Here is an 18,003-nt window from a genome sequence, read left to right on the forward strand (position 1 = left end):
CTCTCCAGACCTAGAAGCCTGCTGAACACTGAGTCACGAGGGACCATCAGGAAGGCAACCTTTGCTCCCCCACCTGCCCATTGAGCATTTGATGTCATATTACTTAATCCTTCCAGAACCAATTGTGCAAGATGGTTATTATTGACTCCATTTTGTTAACATGAGAAGTATTACTATTTCATAGACAAGAAAGGGAGGTTTGCTCAAAGGCATTAGGTAACCCAAACTCTTAGGTGTTGAGGCTAAAATTCAACTTCGGGCACAGAATGGAGCCTTCCAGATGGGAGGTCTCACTGCATTCATCCTTGACAAGTGTATCAGGGCCTGAGTGAAGCAAACTATCAGGAGAGCTGATCTCTCCGTCCTCAGCCCCCACTCCAGCACATCTTTGCCCCCGTTGTCACCCGAATCAACTGGAGAAGCAGAAGGAAGTGGGCCTGAGGGCTCTGCTGGTTCGCTCTGGAGCTCCGACATGACAGCTATGTGGCCTGAAGAACTCATTGTTATGAAGTTGAATCTGACTCCTCGTGACCCTGTGGGACAGAGTAGCCCCATAGAGCTTCCGAAGATGTGATGTGTATGTGAGTGGCCCGCCGTGTCTTTTCCTCCCCAGGGAGGCGCTGGTGGGGTCAAACTAAAGACTACGTCACCAGACCTTTGGGCAAGCTATTTGACCCCTCTGGCCTCAGTTTCCTCCTCTAGGATCCCCATAGACCCGCGAAGAGTCGGTGAAATACAGCGACACTAGAAACGCTCAGCAAACACATCCGTTCCCTGCAGCCTGCGGAGTCTCCTTTTTCATTCCCACGACGTCTCCCTCTTCTCCGTTCTCACACCCACTGTCGTAGATGCGGCCTTTCTGAAGAAGACCTTATCATGGCATGATCTTCCTTACCAACCTTCGGTGGCTCCTGGCAACCCACAAGAGAAAATCTGAGCTCTCTAGCCCATCATTCAAGAGCCTTCCAAATCTGGCCGTGGAGTTTCCTTTCTTACTTTTTTTTGTTTAAGTGGAGATAGACTCACACAACATAAAGGCATCATTCTAAACTGTACGATTCAGTGGCTTTTAGTAGGTATTGTATTGTATTAGGCCATCATCTTTGCCTTACATACGTGGGACGTGTGGCCAGAAGGGGCCAGTCCTTGGAGAAGGACTTGGTAAAGTGGAGGGCCGGCAAAAACAAACAGGAAGGCCCTCAACCAGTTGGATTGGGACAGTGGCTGCAACGATGGGTGCTGGCATAGAAGCAACTGTGAGGATGGCACTGGACCATCACTGGTGCCTGGGGTCATTATGCATCAGAACTGATTCGATGGCACCTGACGGCAATAGTGCGACCAACACCAGTCTAAGCCCAGAACCTTTCCATTTCCCAGCAAGGCCATATCAGCCTGTGAGCGGTGAATTCCAACTCCCCACATTCCACACCCCTAACAGCCCTTCATCTGCATCTCTCTCGATGGATTTGCCTACAGTATTCCAAACCCGTCCTACAAATGAAATGGGACAACCTGCGGCCTTTTGCATCTCACCCCTTTCACCGAGCATGTGTGCAAGGCTCATCCATGACAAAGCATGTGTCAGAGCTTTGTTCTTTTGTATGGTGGGATGCTTTCCCATTGTACGGACGGGCCACCTGGCTGTGTATTCATCAACTGATGGACATTTGGGTTGTGTCCACCCTGGGGTTGGTGCAAGTACTACAAACGTGTGTGTGCGCGAATTTTTGTGTGGACATGAATTTTCAAGTCTTTTGGGATATTTGTGTAGGAGCAAGATTTCTGGGTGATAAAGGGTGGGGGGAGTTCCTATTTACAGAACTGCCAATCCATTTCCAATGGCAACTGCCCCGTCCTCCTCCTCAGTCTCTGAGGGCTCCAATTTCTCCATGTCCTCACACTGGTAAGTTTCCCTTAAAGTGTTGTGCCCATCCTCGTGGAAGCTAAGTGGTTATCTCACTGTGATTGTGATTGACCTCCCTCCCCTAATGTCATCGCACCCGATGCACTGAGGAATGACAGGTACAGCCCCGCAGTTAAGACATCTTCCTCTCCCCACCCCACCCCCAGCCCCAGACTGGCTGTCAGGCTCACCCAGCTCGAATCCAGGCTCTGCTGTTCGTGGTCGTGCAGGCTTGGGCAAGTGTCTCAAGTTCTCTGGGCCTGAAGCTTTTCCAACATTAACTTACTGATGGTTCATCTGATACAAATGGATGTGGTCGCACCCCATTCCCGTCTGGAGAGGCCTAAAGGACGCAATGATGTGGAAGTACTCAGCTCGAGGCCTGACCCGGCCAGGACTGGAGGGATGAGATTTGCTCTGTCACCTCCCTTTCCCTCCCGGAAGAAGCAGTGACCATCAGAATGCAAATAACACCCGGAAAAGGAGGAAAAGGTCCGGATTGTCCAGGAAATTTATTCCCAGACACAGGGAAGCGTCTCCCCTGAGATCACTGTGGGAATCTGCTCCACGGCACCCCCACGCCAGCAGAGCAGGCTGAATGCGGGAGGGTTAGACCATAGAAGTTAGACGACTGATAGTCTCCTGCCCTTTAAAGAGAACATCTAATCAAGCGACCTTCTCATTTACGTGGGGCGCTGTGTGCTTGGAGTGTCGCTATGACATTTTTGGACTCTATTTTCATTTGACTAAATGCTGACTAGGAGCCCTGGTGGTGTAGTAGTTACGTGTTGGCCGGCTAATCACAAAATCAGCAGTTTAAAACCACCAGCCACTCTGTGGGAGGTAGGTGAGGCACCTCCCCTCCTGCAAAGAGCGAGTCTCTCTCTACAGCCCGCAGGGACCATTCTAGTCTGTCCTCTAAGGTCACTCTGAGTCAGAATCGACTCGATGGCAGTGCGTTTTTGGTTAAATGCTACTTACCCATCTGCATTTTGAATATTCCATGGGCCGAGTTATTAACCTCAGAAGTGACATATTGAGTTTCCCAGCACAGTCACTAGCTCACTTTCTCAAGCTGATGTAAAAAACCTGTATGAAAAAAAAAAAAAACCCTGTATGAAGCTAAAAGATTCTCAAGATTAGTTTTGTGAGCCTAACCCACAGAGTTGACTGAGTCAAGTCTGCCTGACTTGTAGCAGCCTTAGGACGGAGTGGAACCAGAGACCCACACCCTCGTGTTTCTGAGCCGGTCCGTCTTTAGGGAGCAGCCAGCCCAGCTCTCCTTCATGGAACAGACCTCGTGGCTGACAGCCCAATGCTTAACTTCCTGCACCATCTGCGTGCCCACTTTAAGCAAAAGGAACCCTGGTGGCACAGTGGTTAAAGCGCTCAGCTGTTAACCAGAAGGTTAGGTGTTTGAATCCACCAGCCACTCTTGAAAAAAAGATACGGCTGTCTGCTTCTGTAAAGACTTACAGCCTTAGAAACCCGGAGGGGCAGTTCTGTTCCAGCTAAAGGGTCACTGTGAGTTGGAATTGACTGGATGGCAATGGGTTTGGGTGTTTTTTTAAGACAAACAGAATCTCACTTCCATTGAGTCAATTCTGACTTGTGGCAACCCTATGGGGCAGAATCGAAGGCACCTGTGGGTTTCCAAAGCTGTAGCTCTTTCTGGGAGCAGAAAGCCTCATCTTTCTCCAGCGGCAAGGCTGGTGGGTGTGAACTGGTCACTCACTCTATCACCAAAGCTCTTTTTCTTTTAGACTGCTCAGCAAAATTAAACTTCAGAATGAATCTACTGAAGGGTATGATCAGATTCATGCAGACTTTTAAGAAGGTCTTTAAAAAATCATTCTCAGGTGCATAAGCAAATGTGCTGAAGAAAGCTGATGGTGCCCAGCTATCAAAAGATATAGCATCTGGGATCCTAAAGGCTTGACGGTAAACAAGCGGTCATCTAGCTTGGAAGCAACAAAGCCCACATGGTGGAAGCACACCAGCCTGTGCGATCACGAGGTATCGAAGGGATCAGGTATCAGGCATCATCAGAACAAAAAAATCAAATCATTGTGAATGAGGGGAAGTGCAGAGTGGAGATCCAAAGCCTATCTCTAAGCAATTGGACATCCCCTTACAGAAGGGTCGCGGGGAGGCATGAGCCAGGCAGGGTGCAGTATAGCACCAATGAAACATATAACTTTCCTCTAGTTCCTAAATGCTTCCTCTTCCCCCACTACCATGATCCCAATTCTACCTTACAAATCTGGTTAGACCAGAGGATGTACACTGGTACAGATAGGAACTGGGAATCCAGGGAATCCAGGGTGGATGATCTCTTCAGGACCAGTGGTGAGAGTGGCAATACCAGGAGAATGGAAGGAGGGTGGGGTGGAAAGGAGGAACCGATTACAAGGATCTATATATAACCTCATCCCTGGGGGATGCACAACAGAAAAGTGGGTTAAGGGAGACGTCAGGCAGTGTAAGATATGACAAAATAATAATTTATAATTTATCAAGGGTTCATGATGGAGGGGGTTGTGGGGAGGGAGGGGAAAAATGAGGAGCTGAAGCCAGGGGCTTAAGTGGAGAGCAAATGTTTTGAGAATGATGAGGGCAATGAATGTACAGATGTGCTTAACATAATTGATGTATGTATGGATTGTGATCAGAGTTGTATGAGCCCCTAATAAAATGATTTTTAAAAATCATTTTCATGTTACTGCATTCTTGTGTGATAAAATCTTCATAGTAAGCTAAAGCATATAAGGTAATTCTCAGATGGCCATGCGCTCTAACCTAACAGATGCAGTAGTACATTTTTAGGTGATGTTCATCTGCTTTAAAATGTGTATCACCTTACTTTATCAATTTTAGCCTTCTAGTATTTTAAGTGCAACAAAAAGTAATTTCTTTCATAAGGTCTTTCCAAACTAACTCAAAGATAACCAACAAAACATCAATGCTTACCAGTATTCCTGGTAAGTACTATTTATCTCATCACATTCTAAACTAAGCCAACGAATAGATTTCGTCTTGTTTCCGTTGATTGTGACTCTGATATTGACTAGATCAAGTGATTATACTTTGAGGCCAAATAGTATAAAGGCTCTATGATTCTAATAAACATTAAAAAAATAAACAGTCCCTTGAAATATACCCATCTACCAGGGCATGTTTTAGAAGCAATCTACACAGGAAATATTGACTGCTTATACTTGTAAGCTTCCCAAAGGATTTAATGGCTCTAGGGTACCCAGCCCCAAGTGAGGTGATGGCTACAAATCACAAGCACATACTTTGTGGTGCCTTGGTGTTCTGTAGCAGAGGGACGGATACAATTTTTAAAAGGAAGCCAATAAAATAAAATAAGTAGAAAATCTGAGACAGAGGAGAGAGAGCAGGGGAAGAAAAGGAAGCACTTCTAAGGACAGGAGGTAAATCCAGAGACCAGGTCTAAGTCCCAGTCAATGACCTCCTGCACAGTCACCATGCACCACCACCCCGCAATAAAACCTACTACTGTTGAGTCCACACCGGCTCCTGGCAACCCTGCAGGACAGGGGAGAGCTGGTATATAGGTGTCCCGAGGCTGTGAATCATTGTGGAAGCAGACTGCCACATTCGCCTCCTAGGGAGCAGCTAGTGGGTTTGAACTACCATCCTTCCGTTTAGCACCCGAGTGCTTTCATACTGCGCCTCTAGGGCTCCTCCTCTTCAGGACAGGGCCCTACAAATTACAAATATTTCTCCACACACACAGTTAATACACGGTGCCTCTGCACTGGGCATCCGGCTCTTCACACTGGCATCGAGGACACATAACTTGGAAGATGGCGCCCTCTGTTTTCTTGGGATTAACACAGTCAGGCTGCAGGTGAACCTTTCTCTGACTGTCCCATGTCCTTGACGCACAGGTAAGTGTCTCTCCATGCTGGGAAAACTGCGGCCGCAGCAGAGACTAAGAACCCCAGGGCCCGGGGAAGACACAAATCACTGCAGCATCTGGGTCAGAGAACAATTTGTCAAATGATTCAAGACCGAGAATGCGCTCGACTTCCGCAATGACATAGCCTTTCCCAGCAGTCTCGAGTGTCTGTTTCCTGCATCCTATTTATTTTCCAAGTTGTCGGTCTAGAAATCAGCTGCAACTCACAAACTTTAGAAGCATGTTTGAAAAGTATATAGCAGGCACTCAACAGCCCATTATTGAATGGGTGGTGTGATAGTTAGATTTTCGCGTGTGCAAGAAGACCTGGGTGGAGTTTAGCCTGTCAATCAGGCCCCAGCCTAATGACCGCCCTTGGGAGGTTGATTGAGATGTATAGCTCTGTGGAGGCTGGCCTCTCTCTCTGCCTTCATCTGTCCTGCTTGCCGACGGTCCAGAGAGCTGCAGGAGCCCTGGCATGTTCTCCACTGGCCTCGGATCCATCGACTGCACACAGCAGCCTGCGATCTTCCTGCATTGTGCGTCCTTGCATGTGGCCGTGTGAGTCTGAAGAGGGTCTTAGAGCCTCGTATCAGACTTACTGACTTGAGTTGGACTGGGCTGGGATGTTTCCCTGATGTATAATTACTTCTTGATATAAAGCTCTTTCTTACACACGTAGAAGTATCACTGGCCTAACGCAGATCGATAAATGGAAACATCGGTAAATGTGTTAAATCTGATGCTGCACTCTGCCTACTTCTTCATGACTCAACATTTTATTCCTCTTACTCAAGGAATCGGAGGTTCATCTAAGGCACATTGTGAGTGCCTCCTTTCCAGGTTTCCCATAAAACACTCTTCTAATAGTGGCTAACATTCCTGAGAGATTACTCATGGCCCTCGGTGGTAAAAAGCCCTGTCTTTATCTTGCAGAGCGGCTGGTGGTTTTGAACTGTTGACCTTGTGTATTACAGTCCAATGCACAACCACAACACCATCAGGGCTCAGGGCTCCTGCGGGATTACTAGGTGTCTGTTTTATAGGCAACTTCTATCAATGTATGTGATTTCCCTCTTTAACCTTTACAGCAACCTTCATTCCTGTCATATGGTTGAGGAAACTGGTCACAGAGAGACTGAGTAGCCTGTCGGGCTGGGGAGGAGCAGAGGGAGGCTTCACATACACTCTTAGCCTCTAAACTCCATGCTCTTCTTACCTAGGATTCTTTCTGCTCCCAGGACACTCATGTCAACCTAAGCTTATGTAGCCCTCCCCTAATAATGTCCCTAAGTTCATCAAATACATGACTGCAAAGGATTACAAAGGAAACCAAACTTATTGAACTAAGTTATGTCATTGTTAGGTGCTGTCTTCTTATAGAGATTCAATGTATAACAGAATAAAACACTGCCTAATACTGTGACATCCCCAAATTTGTTGCTGTATTTGAGCACCTTGCTCTAAGCCACTGGGTCAGTCCATCTTGTTGAGGGTGTTCCTCTTTTCATCAACCCTCTACTTGACCATATATGATGTCCTTCTCCAGGGACTAGTCCCTCCTGCTAACATGTCCAAAGTAAGCGAGATTTGATCTTGCCATAATTCTCAATGTGCTTCTTCTAAAGCAGAATGGCTCTTCTGGAAGTACCTGGTATAACCAATTCTCTTCACTGACAGCATGATTCGGAGGTATCAATTCTGCAGCTTTGCTTATTCGTGGTTCTGCTTTCACATGTGTGTGAAGTGATTGAACATACCACAGCTTGGGCGAGGCATCCATGTCCTCAAAGAGGCAGCTTGGCTTCTTTACACTTTAAAGAAATCTTGGACAGAAGATTTGTCCAAGGCAATTTGTCATTTGATTTCTTGGCTGCTGTTTCCGTAGGTGATGATCATAAATCTAAGTAAAATAAAAGCCTTGACGATTGCAGACCTTTCTCCATTCATCACTGTGTCGTTTATTGGTCCAGTTGTGAGGAATTTTGAGTCCTTTACATTGAGATGTACTCCCTACTCAAGACTGTGGTCTTCGATCTTTTCCAATAAGTGCTTCAAGTCCTCTTCACTGTCAGCCAGCAAGATGGACTCTTCTGCATTTTACAAGTTATTCATGAGTCTGCCTCCAATCCCGATGCCTCCTCTCATCTTCCTTTTTCTTTATAAAACTCAGTTTCTTCAGTTATTTTCTCAGTATATGGATTGAGTGAGTATGGTGAGAGGATACAATGCTGATGCACACCATTCTTGTTTTTAAACCATGCCATCCCCTTATTCTGTTCCAACAATCATCTCTTCATCTATGGACAGCTTCTGCATGAGCACAAAGAAGTATTCTAGGATTCCCATTCTTTGCAATACTGCCTATCACTGGTTAAGATCCACACAGTTAAGTGCCTTTGCATATTTAATGAAACAAAAGTAAGCATCTTTCTGATCTTCTCTGCTTTTAACCAAGATCCATCTGGCAATAGCAATGGTACCCCTCATTCCATATTCTCTTCTGAAAACTTTTGAGTTTCCTGCTAATACTGCAACCATTTAAAAATTAGTTTCAGCAAAATTTTGATGTCTTGTAATATTAAAGGTATTTTTCAGTAATTTCCACATTTCCTTGGACCACTTTTCTTTAGAATGGCACAAATGTGGTTCTCTTCCTGTCAATTGATCAAGTAGCTGTTTTCCAAATTTGTTGGCATTGGTGAGTGAGGTATCATGTGTTGAAACTTCTCAGTTGGTATTCTGACAATTCTTGGAGCCTGAATTTTCAGCAATGTCTTTGTGCAGCTTGGATTTCCACTGGTTCTTGATGACCTGCTACTTCTATAAGTGGGTTAACTTAATCCTTTTGGTACAATGGTTCTGTGTATCTCTTCCATTTTCAAAAACGTGCTTTCAGCTTCCAGAAAAGCTTTTTCCACTTTATGTTTCACTTAGATTCCTTACATAGATCACGTCACTGTATCAAGTACCTGCTCTCTGTACCTGTACAATTTCTATCCCTCTCCTATTTGTGTGTCATATCACTGTCTGTGCTCCTCTGTGCCAGTCCTTCAATACTGCATTTAAGCAGGTTGTGACCGTGGATAAATGTTTTCTAATACTTACGGGCTTTGCATTGTTATGGTCAGGTACCATCAAAGGGGTTCTGAATCACGAGGTTCAAGAACTATAGAAGGAAGCACTGCCTGGCCCCGCACCGTTCTCATAATTGTTCTTCTGGAAGAGACCCATATCTATGCCCATTTCAAAGAAAGGTGACCCTGTAGAATGCTCAAATTATAGAATGAGATAATTCATATCACATGCAAGTAAAAATTGCTTATGACTTATTGACAATCCAAAGGCATTCAAACTCTGGATAGCCTTAAGAAGAGTGATCATTCCAAAGGCTTCATTGTGATCATGGGGACCCTGTACACGGATCAAGAGGCAGTGGTTCATACAGAATGTGTTAGTCCAGGTAGGCTAGATAAACAAATTCATAGACACTCATGTGTATAAGAAAGAGGTTATGTACGAGAGCAATTGAATATTGAGAAAAGATCCCAGTCCAGTCCAGACCAAGTCCATAAGTCCAATATTAGCCCATATGTCCGATACCAGTCTATAAAGTCCTCTTCAGACTCTGGAAACACATGCAATGACGCTGAATACAAGAAGCTCACAGGCCAGTGGGTGGGAAGTCTTGTGGGTCCAGTGGTGGTGTAAGCATCTCAGCACTGGAAGGGGTCTCCATGTGGCTTCTCCAGCTCCCAAGGCCGTATCAAGGTAGGTCCATGTGGCTTCTCCTCAGGGATGTGTCCCAGGGAGAGAGCCTTGTCAGTAGTGAGTCTCCAAGGGAGTGAGCAGAGAGAGAGTATCCCACCTCCAAGGAGGAAATAGAAGAGTTTTCAGAATCCTCAGGAGAAGGCCACGTCCACACAGAGGCCTCATTGGCTATATCCCGATTGACAAGCTAGACTCCACCCCTACACTCTTAATCTCAAGTTGACTAACGATTACATAACTACCACACAGAACAAGGGGACAATGTGTGCTTTTAAATCAGGAAAGGCCTGTATCCGGGTTGTAACCTCTCATCATACTTGTTCAATCAGTATGCTGAGCAAATGATCAGGTAAGCTGGATGACATGCAGAAGAAGGCAGCACCAGGATCGGTGGAAGGCTTACTAACAACCTGCGATATGCAGATGACACAACCTTGCTTGCTGAAAGCTAAGAGGACTTGTAGCATTGACTAATGGAGAGCTAACACTAGAGCCTTCTGTTTGGACCACACTTCAACATAAAGAAGACAAAATTCTCACAATTGGAGACTCACAAACAATGTCGTAACATCATCACAAAAAAGACGGAAGTGTCACCGACTTAATTTTAGTTGGCTACACAAGCAACATTCCAGGAAGCAGTAGCCAAGAAACCCAACCATGCGCTTGGGGCTAGTTTGTTACAAAAGACCCGCTTTAAAGTGTTAAAGAACAAAGATGTTACTTTGTAGACTAAGGTGTGTTTGACCCAAACCATGGTATTTTCAATGGCCTTTGATGCATGTGAAAGTTAGACAGCAAGGAAAATACAAGAATACCTTTGAATTGTGGTGTGGCTGAAAAAATATTGGATGTACTGAATGTATTGAATAGCTGCCAGAAGAACAAATAAATCGGGCTTGGAAGAAGTACAGTCAGAAGGCTCCTTAGAATCGGATAAAGAGACTTCGTCTCACATGCTTTGCACATGTCATCAGACCAGTCCTGAAGAGGGACATCATGCTTGGTAGAGGTTCAGTGAAAAAGAGAAAGACCCCCCAGAGCTGGACGGTTCCAACAATAGGCTCAAATATAATAATTGTGAATATGGGGGACCAGGCAGTGTTTCCTTCGGCCATTGTTAGTCAGCGATGACTTGATAGCACCTAACACCACCACTTCAGGTTGCTTCCAATGTTCCAGATGTTACCCTAAGAACATTCTATCTTCCATTTAGTCATTTAGGAACCGCAGGAGGGTTGTGAAGCTAGCGTAGGACCAGGCAGTTTTTAATCCCCTTGTACACAGGGGGTGACTTGCCTGAACTGATCGGACAGTCCCTAAAAGCACTGAGCTAAGAACTATTGTTACTACTCGGATGCTAAAGAAATAGAAGCCAAGAGAATTCAACTAACTGTGTTACCATTCACACGATACACATGAAAAGTATTTTAAAAGCTGCTTTGTAACAAATTATTAAAATCCCAACTGATCAAGCCTTCCACTCATTAACAGAAAGGCAATGTCAACAGCAGCAGCGCAGGATAGTTTAACGTCTCTGGTCTCTGCAAACAACACGTGAGAAATCGTCGCCACAAGGGGTCCGGTAAGCCACCAATGCGGCGAGGAGGACGTTGGATGTAACAGGGTTTGGATTCCTATTATGCAAAACGTCCTCTGGTCAACGCGCGGCCTTGCGCGCTCACCGGGAGAATCTGGGATGAGGAGACGGAAGGTGGCTGGTTTCGCGGGGTCGCGGCAGCACGGGGACACCGCAGGCGGCGGGGAGCGCGCGCACCCAGACCCCGAGCCCGGGGACTGCACGTGCGCAGCCGAGCGGGCGGCGTCTTCCGGGAGCGCGTCCCAGAGGCCACGCCCCCGACGTGCCGGCGCCGCGCGCGCGCCACGCCCCCGCCCGGGGACGCCGGGAAGCGCGGGGGTCGCGGAGCGGCCGGCCCGCGGGTGTGACGTCACTGCGGGTCGCCGGCCGGCGCGCCGTGGGCGTTCCCCCGTGCCCCACGCGCCGGGGGCTCTTCGCACGCGGTGGCAGGTGAGGCGAGGCCGCCCTCGGGGCTCCTGACACACGTCGGTGTCAGAATTTCCCCTCGCGCCGCGCGCCCTCAAATGTCAGGCTCGCCCACTCTTCTCGGGTCTCGCCGCCCTACACTTTCGGGCCACCGGGAGGGGAAATTCGTGGTTTCGCCCGGCCGGCTCTTGACGAGATTGTGCCGGGAGCCCAAACTCCATCGCCTGTTGAGGAATACCGTCCCTCGATGCCTCAGGTGTCCTCCTTGGGCTCAATCGCGAGCAGGCGGAACGTCCCCCGGAGTGATGTTCACAAACGCTGTCCATTTTCCAGCAGCTCCTAATGTTTCAGGTTGAGTGTTGAGGTGGATTTGGCTTGGGGAAGAATGGTCAAAGAGAAGCAAGAAGTCGGTTGGACGCTTCATAAACGGCTGTTTGGCAACTGCAGAAGTACATCAATAACCAACAGGCTGAAATGGGGACGCATTTTGAGTCGTGCCCCATCAAGGAATTTAGTTTGCCTTTATCGTTCAGGTGGACTTCCCTGAGGAGGCAGCACTCCCCCCGGTCGTATTTCGAGGACTTCCCAACCTGAGGGGCTCATCTTCCACCATGATACCTGACAGTAGTCCATTGCTAGTCAGAAAGTTTTAAGTAGCTAAATCGCTGAGAAATACACTCTTTCTTCTCCCTGAGCCTGGAAGCTCCGCTGAAGCCTGTTCACCCTGGTGATCTTGCTGGGGTTTGAACATTGGTGGCATAACTCCCAATAGAGTAACATGCAAGCCACCACAGTAGGACAAACTGATAGGCAAGGATAATAATTGTCGTTAGGCGACAAGAGAACGTAACACTGCCCAGTCCTGTTTCATCTTTACAGTTGTTCCTACGCTTGAGCCCATTGGATGCAGCTACTGGGTCAGCCCATCTCGTTGAGGGCATTGCCCTTTTTTGCTGCTCCTCTACCAAGTATGATGCCCTTCTTCAGGGGCTGGGCTGACAACATGCCCAAAGTACGTGAGATGAAGTCATGCCCACCCTTGCCTCTAAGTAGCATTCTGGTTGTACTTTTTAAAATCCAACATAGATTTATTCTTTGGTAGTCCATGGTACTTTCAAGATTCTCTGTTAGCACCAGAATTCAAATGCACCGATTCTTCGTTGGTCTTACTTTTTCAATGTCCAACTTAAACGTGTATGAGACGATTGAAAACACCATGGTTTGGGTCAGGTGCACCTTAGTCATTGTGGTAGTTATATAATCACCTGTCACTTTGAGGATTAAGAATGTAGGGGTGAAGTCTGGCCTGTCAATCAGATCATAGCCAATGAGGCCTCTGTGTGAGCACAACCTGAGAATTCTGGGAAATCCGGTATTTTCACTACTTCACTCCCTGGGAGACAGAGCAGCTGACCAAGACATATGGACCCACCCTGATGCAGAGAACCCTGCCAGCGCTGAGATGTTCCTAATGACACTGGATCTAAAGACTTTCTACCCACTGGCCTGTGATCTTCTACATTCGGTGTCATTGCATGTGTTTCATGAGTCTGAAGAGGAATTTATAGGTTGACATCGGACATATGGGCTAATATCGGGCTTACGGACTTGATCTGAACTGGGCTGGGATGTTTTCTCAACGTTCAATTGCTCTCGTATATAAATCTCTTTCTTATACACATAAGTGCATGTCCATGGATTTGTTTCTCTATCCAGACTAACACAGTCGCTAAAGTAATCTCCTTGCTTTTCAACACTTTAAAGAGGTCTTGGGCAGCAGATTCATCCCATGCAATGTATTATTTGATCTCTATCTGTTGCTTCCATGAGCACTGACTGTAGATTCAAGCCAGACAAAACCCTTGACAATATCAATCTTTTCTGTTTATCATATTGCTACCTACTGGTCTAGTTGTGAGGACTTTGATAACAGAAAATATTTATTACATGGGTGTAAATTATGCAACTAAAAATAATTTATAAATCATCAAGGATTCATGAGGGCAGGAGGATCGTGGAGGGGGGGGGAAGAGCTGATACTAAGGGCTCAAGTAGAAAGAAAATGTTTTGGAAATAATGATGGCAACATATGTACAAATGTGCTTGATACAATTGATGCAAGGATTGTTATAAGAGCTGCAAGAGCCCCCAATAAAATAATTTATTCAAATAAAAATGTTATATACTATAAGAAATTTTTTAAAAGAAAATATGTATTGAGCACTCGCTTTTTGTCTAGGGCTGCAATAAATATTGGAGATACAGTAGTGACCAAGGTAGGTAGACGCTCCCATGGAGTGTACAGGACTGGGATAGGCCACAAACAAATAATCAAAAGACAAGGAAATGCCAGAGGGATAAGGGCTATGAATAAAATAAATGATACAAGCATAGAGAATAATTTACCTAACTCATGAAAGAAGAATAACCCAGCCGCAGTTTCTTTGCTACTTATTATGATCAGGATAATTTTGAGTGGAATTGCTTTTCAGAACTGTACTAGAATGACTGGTGTGCTAACATTGTCAGCAGCATTTCTTCACACTGCGAGCTCCTACAGGCAGAATAATCTCTCTGTCGTATACTGATGCGGGAAAATAATTATTTTAATCTTGAAAACAGAATGCATGGTTGTGTATCAACTCTCATAAAAAGGGGAGTAGGGAGGATTGGGCTGCCCGGCCTAGAAATAGGGGAGTGAACTAGGAGATTAGTAGCCCAAGTCTACCCACTATACCAGCAGATAGAGTGTGGAGGTTGGCTCAGCATATCTGCCTTTGACCAAGCTCTGCCGGACTTTCTGTAGTCATTTACCCCTCTGGACCTTGCTCTGCACCTGTCAAGTGAGAGCCAGGACACCACCTGCCAGGTAGTCAGTGTATAATGTCTGTGGTTGGTAAATGAGAAGTAGCATTATTAGCGTATTATTTAAGATGATGACATAGCTACCAGAAGAAATTATTCAAGTGTTTCTATCTGCACAGCAGTGTTGAGAGAGGAGCTGAGTCACTGGAATACCGTGTCTCGTTACCAGCAGTCCCCAGGTAACAGATGACATCAGTTCCTATGTGAGTCTTGCGTTTTTTGTCAGAACAAGTGCAATTACTTTTATTGATCCTTATGTCTAGTGCAAGGAAAGGCTCCACAACTATGCAGTGATTTAAAAGGACAGAGTGAGTGAAGGTGTTTGTGATTAAGAATTTGTGCAACTAGGGTTTGGCTCAGTTGTTTCCGAGCGAGGGCAAATTTACATAACATTAAAGGCTGGTACAAGTCATAAGCCAGACTTTCTGAACCTTATACACATGTTCATACAGTACTGGTTAGCTTGTGCTGTGTTATTGCTAGGGCTTCAGTCTTTAGGTCATTGTACAGTCGGCTGGGTCAGCTTTGTTCACAGATGTCAACTCTGAAACCCTGGATGGGACCTGCCCTGGAGGGAGATGCAAAAGTACAAGAGAGCAAGCCTAGCTATCAGGCCTGTCATTTTCAAGCCTTTGTTCAGTCACAGCTGTTAACACAAGGCCAAACCCAATGTCATGAGGCACAAGAAGTTACTCCTCCGTGCCCACAGAGGTGGAGAAGGAAAGAATGCCTTGTTCTGAAGATTAATCCATTCTAAAATGAGCAATACGTGAGGTTTTAAAACTATGTGCATCATATTAATTCAGTGGTTCTCAACCTGTGAGTCTTGACTCCTTTGGGGGTAGAATGACCCCTTCACAGGGGTCGCCCGATTTATCACAGTAGCAAAATGATAGTAATAAAGTAGCCACAAAAATAATTTTATGGTTGGGGGGGTCACCACAACATGAGGAACTATATTTAAGGGTCCTGGCATTAGGAAGGTTGAGAGCCACTGTATTAATTTAATCAAAGTCAATGGTGACGGGTCCATTTCAGAGCTCCATGGTGATGTAGTGCCAACTTGGGCGATCTCTGACAAGCCATCTGTTTTTGCCATTTTCACTTTATTATCACTATTATATCCTGCTGTGTTGGGGTGAAGGGGTTCCCAACACTCAAATGTATCCTTGGGAGTGACTTTGCAATTGTGGAAAATATTAAAGACAGACAACAGACAGATAGCGGAGCACAGGGGCTCCTTGCCCCATGTCAGGACTGAGAGAGAGAATGTATTTTCCAATGGGTATATTGTGGGGCTTACAGATCTCTCATAAGGCATGCACGTCATACAGCTAATATATTACGAAGTTGATGGGTGAGATCATAAACGAATAACGTAATAGACAAGCAATGAGTTATCATCTTGACCTAGTGCTCATTGACCTCAACCTCCCTGAGCCCTCCCCACGGGGATGCTACCTTTATGGTGGGTCATCTATATATCCCGACTGCTTTTATCTACAGAAAACCTTTAGGCATTGTGAAGTAGCCACAGAAATGATTCATCGTATATGGTAGCTCCTTATGACAGTTCTTTTTTTTGGGGGGGTGGTTAATGGAGGACTGTGTTCAGTCATGAGAATGTATATTAAGACTTGTTTATATCTCATAACTGTGAGAGTCTTCCCCCACCGGAGTCAGCTTTCCAGACCCGTCATGATAAGCATAGCTGCTTTAGCTGCATGGCATTGTCATCCGGTCCCTCCGCTTACCACACTGCTGATGCAGGCCATCCGTGTGGTTGTCTCCTTAGTGAAAATCACCCTCCCCACAATTACCGGGCACCCCTCGTGGCATGGTGGTTGCACTTTGGGCTGCTAACCACAAGATGAGCTGTTCGAATCCACCAGTGACTCCATGGGAAAACAAAGGAGTTAGTTTCTGAAACCCACAGAGGGGGTTAGTTCTCTCCAGCCCTACAGACTCCCGGTGAGTGAAACCACTTCAGGGCAGTGAGTTGTTTCTCGTTTGTTTTCAGTTACCCAGGTCACATGAAATAATGTATGAAAGTGCTTTGCAAACTAACAAAAGACATGTTTCTTTGAAAGTAAGCATATTTTAATATCTAAGTCAAAACTTTTGGAAAGTACTAACATATGTATTTAAAATAGGCCTTAATTGCATATATCACTGCTGGGAGTATTAAGTACTTCAACATCTGTGGAGTCGCTCAAGTGCATTTCTCAAATGTATCCCCAAATATACCTGTATGAGTGGAGTGTCTATAAAGTTACTAAATATAGCCTAGTCCCTACAAAATCCGATTGATAATACTTTATTTATCAGTAAATGCGCATTGGGACATCCCTCAACGCCAGTATCTATCCAAGGGCTTTTTTCAGAGCTCCAAGAAACATTATTCAGTGGGAAAATAAATGCATGACAGTGTAAATAGTTTGCTACATTTTTTAAGTGGAAAAGGGGAGTCTGTATTTGCTTTGCCTGTATGTACATAAATACTGGAAGAATTACCAAGAGAATAGCGTTACTGGGTGGAAGACGGAAAGGTGAGAATCGTTTTATTGGGGCTCTTACAGCTCATTTTTCTTTCTTTCAGCATTTATTATTTTGTTTATTGAATTTTAATAAAATGTTTAATGTGAGGTACTATCTCATTGTCTTAATTTGTATATTTTGTGGTCAGTTTTTAAATTTTTATTAATTTTTAATCGTTTTAGTAGGGGTTCATACAACTCAACCCAATCTATACATGCATCAATTGTATAAAGCGCATTTGCACATTCATTGCCCTCATCATTCTCAAAACATTTGCTCTCCACTTAAGTCCCTGGCATCAGGTTCTCATTTTTCCCCTCCCCTCCTCCCTCATGAACCCTTGATAATTTATAAATTATTTAGTCATATCTTGCCCCGCCCTTGTCTCCCTTCACCCACTTTTCTGTTGTCTGTCCCCTAGGGAGGAGGTCACATGTAGATCCTTGTGATCAGTTCCAGCTCTTACAGCTCTCACAACAATCTGTATATCCGTTGTGTCCAGCGCATTTGTACCTATGTTGCCATCATCCTTTTCAAACGATTTTCTTTCTACTTGAGGCCTTGGTGTCAGCTCCCATTTTTCCAACTTCCTCATGAACCTTGTTAATTTGTAAATTATTATTTTCATCTTACGCTGACCCACATTTGTTGTTTGTCCCCTTGGGGCAGGAGCCGGGGAGAGCTGTGATACGTTGATCGTTCTGATCGGTTCCCACTTTCTGCCCCTACTTTCCCCCTACCCTCATGGTATAGGAGAGCATCTTTTCAAGGTAACTCTTACCATCTGGGTTTGAAAACTGGTGGAAGTACTAAACAAACAAACGAACATTTTAATGAAATAATTTACTTATTGACGACTTGTCTTCAGCATTGCTGTGATCTGGTGGACGCAGACACAGCATTAGGAGTTCAACAGTTTCGAGGTTTAAGAAACACGATACTGCCATGTGTACATAGGGACCACAGGGCCAAATCACGGGAGGAAGGCAG

Source organism: Tenrec ecaudatus, chromosome 1 (assembly GCF_050624435.1).
Source record: "Tenrec ecaudatus isolate mTenEca1 chromosome 1, mTenEca1.hap1, whole genome shotgun sequence".
NCBI classification, from domain to species: Eukaryota; Metazoa; Chordata; class Mammalia; order Afrosoricida; family Tenrecidae; genus Tenrec; species Tenrec ecaudatus.